Genomic DNA, 11,064 nt, shown 5'->3' with positions numbered 1-11,064 from the left:
ATCATACAATTAAGCGTCAAGTTGTGTGTAAAAAAGTGATGAACAGCATATTGTGAACAAAGTTTATGAAGCACTAGATTGATCTTACCGTGACATAACCAATAGTAATACTTGCAAAATTTCAAGTATAATCATAACAAATATAATTATACGGCATGATTGTCGACATTTTTATGTTGCATATATTTGCTGGTTCTCTATCATTATCTAATCTTAAACATACATGTAAAAAAAGCTGTACTCCTTCCGTGAATTTTATCAGAATGAAGCATTTTGTGCTGCTCGGGCTTCAAGCAGCGGAATTGTTCCTAAATATTTTGAATTACATATATTCCCATTTTGGTAATATATTTTCACCTCATAAATGTATAAGATCTAAACAACTATTTTCCGACCACAAGGTTTAAATTAAAGATCACTTGTCATGAAAAGAGAAATGGATACCATAATTTTACCAGATGGACCAGGTATCGCCCCTCCCCTTCCACGATTTGGTTTTCATTGTTCTCGTGTGTACACATTTATTGAAGTATTTTAATTTGAATTCTAAAATTTGTGGACCTTTAGACATGTTATAAAGAAAGGAAAATGGGTAAACAGGATAACGATAATAAGGTTGTCGAATTAATAACCGATTAGAAGCAGACAGGGTCAGATTAGGGACTGTCAGTGAATATGGTAAAGTCCCTTTCCCAAGATGCATTGTTGACAACTGAAATCCGTCTGTCTGGAGAGAAGTTGTTAAACATTTTATTTTTATTATTTTGCGTCTTATCCTATACACCGACGGATAGCCATCTCTCAGAGTATTACCCCCCCCCCCCCTCCCCATTTATGCACTGAGATGGTTTTGATTAATAAATTATGCTATTTTCAAAACTTAAATCTTTCATAGACTTTTTTTATGATTAATGTTGTATCAATGGTAAAAAAATCAAGAATTAACTTCTTGGGCACGAGTTTCGTGTACAGAGTGTAATAATGACTTCAGTTAATAGAAGCGGTGCATGTAGTAAAAGCAAGCCGTATATGAGGGGCCAAACATGCCATTAATATGACAACTATCTTCCCGGGATTTGCCAGATACCACCTGTTCCTTTCATGGGGAGCATTCATGAAAAAAACAAACGATCAGCGAATTTCACTGATAACTGTTATAACGTACTGAAATCATTGCATCTGAAGTAGCCAATCACAGTCGAGATACAGTATGGAAGTTACCTTCTCCTTTCTATGCTTGTCGATACCTGACGATAGTGCCTCAAGCCAAACTGGGAAAACCATGTCGATATATTAGCATTATTAGCGGATAAAGAACCAACTTCAACTGCGGATTTTCGTCTTGACAAGCAAAATCCGAAGCCCATGTCAAATGATTCTTATAGATGCACCCCATCGTGTATAGGATTATACGTGTCTTCCTTCTCTTCTTCTTGATGAATAAAGTCTTTCGATCTTAAAGGTCAATTCCACCCCAGAAAAATGTTGATTTGAATCAAGAGAGAAAAATCAAACAAGCATAATGCAAAGAATTTCATCGAAATCGGATGTAAAATAAGAAAGTTATGACATTTTGAAGTTTCGCTTATATTTAAAAAAACAGTTCTATTCACAACTCAGTGACATGCAAATGAGAGAGTCGATGATGTCCATCACTCACTATTTCTTTTATTTTTTATTGTTTGAATTATATAATATTTCATTTTTTACCAATTTCACATTAAGGACCAACTTAACTGAACCATAAAATGTTATGACAATGGTAATACCACATGTTTAGATAGGAATAAAAATTAGTTTCATAGGAAAATGAGGAGAAAATTCGAATATTTCATATTTCATATAATAAAATACAAAATAAATAGTGAGTGAGTGATGTAATTAGTTCCCCCATTTGCATACCGACCAAGATGTGCATATAACTGTTTTGTGAAATTAAGCGAAACCTATAAATGTCATAACTTTCTTATTTTACATCCGATTTTGATAAAATTTTCAGTGTTATACTTGTTAGATTTTTCTCTTTGTCTTCAAATCAACTTTTGTTGGGGTGGACTTGTCCTTTAAAGGTGGAACCGGCTGAAAATATTATGACTTGAACATAAAGGAAACACTGAAAATTGCATCAAAATCGGACAAAGAATATCGAAGTTATCACATTCAAAGATTTGAATTATTTTGGAGAAACAGTTCTATGCATATGAATGAATATTCAATGAGCAAACTGAGGATATCACATCCCCATTAGTTGTTTGGTATATCATTACATCACATTATGTCATCCAAATTTTGTCCTCAAAGAACTACATTAAAAAATGGATCCACAACTGATTTTATTAAATATTCATTGCTGCAACTTATTTTATTAGGAGAGAGACATATCAATCACACATGTAGGAAAATAGGAAATAATTATGATTTATGTAATAGGCTCCTAACATAAGAAAAGGGAAAGTGGGAATGTGACCTATAATGAATATCCAGGATGACGTGCATATACTGTTTTCACAAAATGTTGCTAAATTTTAAAATCCAATAACTTCGCTATTATGTTATCAGATTTTGATGAAATTTATAGCATTTTATATGATTAATTTTACTCTATTTATTAAGATATAATTGTTTCAGCCCAGAGTACCATTTTAACCCTTCAAATGCCATGAATACTGCATAATGTGGAAATCATCTAGGCTACCGTCACGCCCACTCACCACATGGTCTACTTTCATTTAGTCTAATGCCATCAACATTTCGTCTACAACCATTTGGTCGAATAATCATTTGTTCCAATCGTCAATTCGTCTAATTACCATTTCGTCTGTGACCATTTCTTCACATAACCAGGCGTTGGTATAATGTCCCCTTAATTTTCATTCATTTTGCACAAATAATACTTAATCCTATTAGACCAAATGGTATATGGACTAAATGGCTATTGGACCAACTTGTTATAAGAAGAAACGATGAGTGGACGAATTTTCAATTTGTCCATGTGGATAGAACTGATGGTAGACCAAATGATTGAAGACGAGTTGGCAATCGGACGAATTGGTAATTAGATGAATTGAAAATAAAGCACACTCACACCATGGATCGACTAGAAAACAATCAATGATTATGTCATCGGAAAAAATGTGATACTTTTATCGGTCTGGAGTCTATTTCGTCGATGTAACTGTAGCATTACTTTGATGCATATCAGTCAGAGATCCACCATCTCTTTAGTCACGATGACTGCAATTGAATTGGCATGATTGAGGCTCGCTATGAACATGATGAAGCCCATCTCCGAGTCTCTGGAATTATGAGTTTCTAAAGCGAAACACTAAGCTAGTAAGGAGAAGACAAGGGTGAAACTTAATAATTGTTTTGTTTTCTTCATACATTTTCAATTATATACCTTGTTCTTAAAAAAATATAAAAACAAAATTACACTTTTAAAATGCTGCAAATAAAGAAAATATGATTCTGGGGGAAATTTATGTATGACCCTGAAGAAAAGCTATCTGACTTCACTTTTTCTTCTACTCTTCACGCAATTTGAGTCAAAGAGGGAGCCTATAAGACCGTTTAACAAGGAGCTTCGATGGTTTCAAGTCAGATTTAAACTGAGAGCGATATATTTTTTAGTTAAGATAAAAGGGTTTTAGATCATTCACAAAACTGTCCCACCCCCTCTTGTAGTTTATTCATCAATCAAGAGGGTAGTAATAAGGACCCTAATATTGCTCTACGGCATACAACAGCACGGGGGATGCCACGTGGCAAATGAGTAATTAGGCGATCCGTTTTGTCTTGTCATTATCTTTAATAATGTCCTATTTACGGAGGCACTTCATACGTCTGGGATGTGCTCTGTATGCACTGCATAACTGACGACTGAAAAAAGGGATAGAAAGAATGAAAACAAATAGAAGGAGAGGAGAAAAAATAAAGGAGTGAATATCCCGGAAATAAAAAGCCGCCATGTACATTCAATGTGTGAGGTTGTCTTTGCAAATATTCTGAATCTTGTAGGCAGGGGCGTCGATCTAAGTTTCGAATGGGGGTTGGTGATTAAAAAAATGTTTTATTTGCATTGTATTTGATAATTTCTTAATCTTCTAAAAAATATTGGGAGGGGGGCAAATCGATATGTTTGAGCCCCTGCTATTTTCATGGGGGAGGGGTGATTGCCCCCTGCCAGTCCTCGGATCTGCTTTTAGGTTTGCCGATATTTACCCTTCCGCACTTTCAAATATTAATGTTCTCCTTTTGTCTATTTCCCCGCTTCGCAGAATAAAGTCTCACTGTCTCCATCCCCCCTCCTCTTTCCTTTCTCTTCCCTTCTCAGCATTCTTCAACAGGTCATTGTGATTCTGTGGTGCACAGTCAGTTCATATCTAAATTAGATCAGGTATAGTCCTCTCGGAACAAGCACCACCTTCCTTTAAACTTCAAGTCTGCGATAAAGCTTGAAATATAATTCAGTCTATAGTAGTTTAACGAAATACATGCTTCTAACACTTGTTGTGGTTGGAGGGAGCAATTCACAGCGTCCTCAAACTTTGTTTTAAAGTGGGCTAAACACAACAACACAAAGTTTAATCCCATTGGATTCAGCGTGCTTTTTTTTTTTACAGCCGTGTCCAATACATAAACAAATTTGATAAGATTAGATTAATTTCTGCTAAGCTTATCACGTTTCATTGAATTAAAAAAAAATAATATCTTGATTAAACTATTAATAAAATAACACTTTAACGTTCCAATCGTACATGCCATAGCATTCTTCTGCCATTCCCGCAATGGGTCTTTGTATACCTTCCAGATACTGTATGAAAATTATCAAAATCGGATGTAAAATAAGAAAGTTATGACAATTTAAAATTTCGCTTATTTTTCACAAAACAGTGATATGCACAATTCAGTGACATGCAAATGAGACAGTCGATGATGTCCTTTACTCACTATTTCTTTTCTTTTTTTATTGTTTGAATTATACAATATTTCTTTTTTTTTACAGATTTGACAATAAGGACCAACTTGACAGAACCATATAGTATTAAGCAATGCTAATTACAAAAGTTCAGGGAGAAACTAATCGTTGTTTCACTTGACATTGACGAGAAAATTTGAATATTTTATATCTCATATAATAAAATACAAAAGAAATAGTGAGTAGTTGATGTCATCAGTCTCCTCATTTGCACACCGACCAGGATGTATACATAATTATAACACTGTTTTGTGAAATTAAGCAAAACTTCAAAATGTCATAACTTTCTTATTTGACATCCGATTTCGATGAAATTTTCAGTGTTATGCTTGTTGGATTTTTCTCTTTTTATTCAAATCAACTTTTTGTTGGGGTAGACTTTTCCTTTCTCAATAGCCCCCCCCCCCCCTCACTCTTTCTCCCTATCTCCCTCCCTCTCTATCTACATCTTTTATTTTAATATATACCTCTCTATCACAGTCGCATAACCTTTCTATAGTTTTCTTCTTCCTTCCCACTCTTCTAGCTCATATATATTCAATGGCTATCTCTTTATGCGGCATCTGTATACGGGGGGGGGGAGTTCAGTTGTCCCGCTACCCCAAAATCAAAACTTTAACTTACATACCGATTTTAACTACATATTTTAACAAAGTTCCACGCAAAGAAGTGAATCAGATCAATACTTTTTATTCCGAATTCGAAATGCAGTTCGCCTCAAAACCGAAGCCATCGTTTCATAATTCAATTCTTTTTATTTCATTTCCATTCAAAAAACATAATACAAAGTAATATAAAGTAATACAAATCAAGTACAATTTTACAGAAGGGCATTCTTACTTCGTAAAAAAAAAAAAAACAGAAAAAACAGTATAATATAGAGCATAAATGGAAATGAGGGGGATCCACTAAAAAGCAAAGCTTGTAAAGTGTGGATCCCCCTTGGAAATGAAAAAAGTATAGTAGACTTATTCTGATATGCGTACATAATTATATGTATTACAGGAAAGAAAAAGAGGGCAAAAGAAATCATACGGATGCAAATATAATTACTGAACTAATGCAAAGCTTTTCACACAAAGAGGTCTTCGTAGTAAAGGATGTGTTGCGCAAGACAGAAGAAAGGAAAGAAAGAAAAAAAACATAAAGAGAGAGAGGGGATGACAAGACATAGAAGACAAGACAAAACAAAAGACAGGACAGTACAAGACAAGATAACTACTTTATAAAAGGAGGAATACTAAGAATGGGAAAGGGCTGACCACGAACCAGCTTGATCTGGTGAAATGACAAAAGATGATATAACTGGACAATATCAGATTAAAAAAGATAAAACAATAAAAGTGAAAAATGTAATGATTAAAATCAAGATAATGAAGTGTTAGTTCCGTTGCGAAGAATTATAGGAATTAAGCAGGATAAGTTTGAGTTTATGTTTGAATGAATTTAAGGAGACACTGTCTTTAATATTATTAGCTAGTGAGTTCCAGAATTTAGGACCGTTGAAAAGGAATGTATTTTTGGCCAGTAAAGTTCTGTAAAGTGGAATGTGAAGTTCGTCAGAGTGTCTCGTGGGATAGTTATGATAAAATTGATTTTTAGGGAACATGGCATCAAAAATATGGGGAAGTGCATTATTATTATAACTATACATGAAGTGCCCTAACTGTAGTAAATACAGGTCTTTGACTTTCAACAGTTTACTTTCTAGAAAAAGTGGGTCCGTATGAGAACGGAAACATGTACTATAAATAATACGAAGTGCTTTCTTTTGCAAAAGCAACAATTTGTCTAATAAGTATTGATGGGTATCACCCCAAATAAGAATCCCGTAGTTTAAATAAGGCAAGATTAAGGATGAGTAGAGCATGATTAGTGATGTGGAGGGAATGCAAAATTTTAGCCTATTAATAATACCTATATTTCGTGAAATTATTTTGGATATATTTTCAATATGATTTTTCCAAGAAAGTTTACTGTCAACTGTTATACCAAGAAATTTGGTGTAAGGTACCATTTGTAATAAGGTATTATCAAACATAATGTTCATCGGTAACTTGTCTATGGAATTACTAAATAACATGTATTTTGTTTTGTTAAGGTTCAAAGATAATCGATTGGCTCTTATCCATTCAGTAACATTAATAAGTTCAGAATTGATAACATCAACTAAAGTTTGTGGATTCTGATGAGAAAAAAATAAGGTCGAATCATCTGCAAACAAGATAAGGGACAATATTTTGGATGATCTACAGAAATCATTTATATAAATTGTGAAAAGAAGTGGGCCTAATAAGCTACCCTGAGGGACTCCACAGTTAACATATTTTAAATTGGAGTTATGATCTTTAACAAACACGTATTGTTGTCTGTTGAATAAGTAACTCCTGAACCACTCCAAGGCCTTCCCTCGCACACCATAGTGAGACATTTTTTTAAGTAGGATTTCATGATTGATGGTATCGAAGGCCTTGGAGTAGTCCAGGAAAATACCCACAAGGTGACTAGATTTATCTAGAGCATTAACTACTTTGTTGACAAAATTCATCAGGGCATGAGTGGTGTTGTGCTTTTCGCGAAACCCAAATTGAACATCAGATAAAATATTATGCATTGACAAAAAAATTTCGGTTCTAACGTATACTATTCTTTCAAGGATCTTAGAGAATGTGGACAAAAGAGAGATAGGTCGGTAATTACCGACATCCAACTTATCACCTTTTTTAAATAAAGGGATTACCTTGGCTATCTTCATTTGATTTGGAACTGTACCATTTTCTAAGGAAAGGTTGAATATGTGCACCAGTGGGGAAACAATAGAATTTATTACGGATTTTAAAATAAAATTATTAATTTCATCAAAGCCAGGGCTTTTTTTATTTTTCAAACCAGATACGATATCAATAACTTCTTGATTATATGTTGGAGCAAAAAATATTGAATTTGGGTTAGGCGGGCCGAGATAGTCCGAAAAACTTTTCGTCGCGGGAGGAATATCTTTAGCCAGATTTGCGCCAATGGAAGAGAAATGGTTATTAAAAATATTTGAAAGGTTGTCACCATCATCAACAATAACATTATTAAATCTAATTTTGGAAATACTTGATTTATTATTGGATAAATTCATGGTCTGTTTTAGAACTTTCCACGTGTTTTGCATGTCGTTTTTATATAGAGCCAACTGTCTCGCAAAGTAATTTTTCTTTTCAATGCGTAATATTTTAGTAAGTGTATTCTTATAAGATGTGTATTTTATTTTTGATTGTTCTGTACCTTTCATTTTGAATTTATAAATAATAATCGGTTGCTTCGCTAACTCACTCACTTTATAATTTCAAACATTTAACACACCCCCACCACTTCCCCCGCAAAAAAAAATATTCTGCGTATACCGACATGGTATAACCGATAATGGGAGTGGCATCAAAATATCATATAATCAATCAGATATTTATGCTTCGCTGGGTGAATCCGGAAACTCTCTCCCGGCTGTGATTATGATTATTGCAAGCTGATGGAACCTTTTTCTGTCGAAAAGTTAACACAATCTGATCCCGTGATTGCCCTAGCTGCTGAAAAGAGTAATAAAAGCATCATAGTAAAGATAAAGATAGTTTAAAAAACCGAATGAGGCCTAGCTTGAGCGAGAACACGTCTATTTGTTTGGTTGGAAAGGATTTAAGGAACACGTGGCTGTACGCAAGGTATATGCAGAACTAATCTGGAAGAGAGAGAGAGAAAGAGATAGAAAGATAGAAAGAGAGAGAGAGAGGGGTAGAAAGAGAGAGATGGAGATGTGAGTGGGTGTGGGTTTGGGCGAGGGGATGACGAAAGTTTGAGTCCCATTAATCATTCTATGAATCTTCATTCCTATTCAAGAATAGAATAACAGAGAATGGAGGAAAAAGAAAAAAAAAATAACATTTAGCGAAAATTCATCAAAATAGGGGACTTTGAATCTTCTTAAAGTATTTATATCTATGCCATCATTTTGAGCTGGTCGTGACCACAATAGCATTTAATTGCTAATAGTATTTTTTGTTCTTTAAGAACGTGTTGAAATAATCATATCTATCCACCATTACACAATATTAACCTGAAAATATTGTTATTATTATTATACACATGTTTTCTATTTTAAAAAAAATGTTTTCATCAACAACCAGACAATGCTTAGTTGGAGAGGGAGTCACAAGTTCTGTTGCAAACTCAAACGAGGAAGAAAAGCAACAAAACTCTGCAATCCTACATTGCCGTGTATATCTTTTTTTCGTTAGAAATCACTTTGAGTCAGCAGGAATTACTATGATAATCACCAATTTAGCCATTCAAAATTTGAAATCATATAACATGTATGATAAAAATGATATATCGAACAAGTTTTGATTACTCATTCGTAGTGTCCATGATTATAGTGTGGGGTAATGTAGGTAAAACTTTTAAGAGCCATTTAATGAATGACATATTTTAAGTTCAATTCTGTCCAATTTTCATGATATAGAAGATGTAACTTATTCTCATTATGAATTTAAAAAGTTACACCAATTTCCAGTGTAATTATACAGCATGCTTTGTTTTACATCTTAAACAATATCAAGAAATTGCTACCGACTGTTATACATCTGCACCTGTTGCAGAAAAATGTGTGAGTAAATAGAACATCCAATGCAAGTCTAAAATGCGGGCTTCTCATTGAATGAAAATCAAATTTGATTCTTCAAGTTTCCGATTGCTGTTTAGAAATTTATCTGCTACATGTACTTGCATACGGGGGAGGAGGTGTCTCTAATTATGATCATAATTTCATTCTCTACCATATTTTTATCGCTTTTTTCTTTAAAGCTCAAGTCCGCCCCAGAAAAAGTTGGTTGGAACCAATAAAGAAAGAGCAAACATTTCATGAATATCAGATGTAAAATAAGAAAGTTATGGCATTCTAAAGTTTCGCTTATTTTTCACAAAACAGTTATTAGCACAACTCAGTGACATGTAAATTAGAGAGTCGCTGATGTCCCTCACTCTCTATTTCTTTTTATTGAATTATACAATTTTCAATTTTTACAGATTTGACAATAAGGACAACTTGTTTGAACCACAAACTGTTAAAACAATGATAATTCCATATGTTCTCAGAGAAAAAAAATTCACAGGACACTGAGGAAAACATTAAATATTTCATGTTTCATCTATAAAAAAAAATACAAGAAAAAAATGAGTAAATGACGTCATCAGTCCCCTCATTTGCACACCGACCAGGTGTATATATTTTGGGGGTGGAATTAAGAGAAACTTAAAAATTTCATAACTTTCTTATTTTTCATCTGATTTTGATAATATTTTCAGTGTTATCCATGTTGGAATTTTCTTTTTTTTAATTCGAATCAACAGTTTGTACGTGTGGACTTAACCTTAAACATATTGTCGCTTCGAATTTCTGTACTCTGAATTTATTTAAAACGTGATTACAAATCTCAAACAAAAATTATCATCCTTCGCCCGCTCACACATTTATTAATTAATACTTTATCTCTAATGTGCCACCGGCACAACACTTTTGCTTAAACGTTTCACTTGGACTTTTGCTTCGAATTCATGTCCAAAGCCACGTGACTTGTTCTTAAATCAAGTGGAATGATAACGTAATTGACTTACGGGGCATTATAGTCAAAGTCTTTCTGAACAAAGGGGCGTAATCACTTGAGGTACACTTGTAGAATTTCTATTAATTTAGCATGTTTAATAAGCGCTATTAAAGAATGGGTACTGGAAATAATTATAATATGAATAAGTCTGCGTCATCAATTAGGAGCAAAACAAGACTAAGCACATGGTATAGCACGAGCTGTTAATACAACAACCTACTTCAAGTGCATGTCAGTATAATGGTTGGTCTAAAAATGACGTCCATATTGTCATGATGGCATGGAGATACACGTGGTTTGCTGGCATCAGCCCCCAACAGACCGGGAGGTGGGATTAGGTCAACCTGTTATCATGAGGCAGTGGAGGCGATGGTTTTCTATCCTAAGTATGGGGGTATATTGAGTTAAAGTAATCTGGGAATTATTGTCAGGGCGAGCCGATGT

Source organism: Lytechinus pictus, chromosome 2 (genome assembly GCF_037042905.1).
Source record: "Lytechinus pictus isolate F3 Inbred chromosome 2, Lp3.0, whole genome shotgun sequence".
NCBI classification, from domain to species: domain Eukaryota; kingdom Metazoa; phylum Echinodermata; class Echinoidea; order Temnopleuroida; family Toxopneustidae; genus Lytechinus; species Lytechinus pictus.
Note: the sequence above shows the minus strand (reverse complement) of the source record.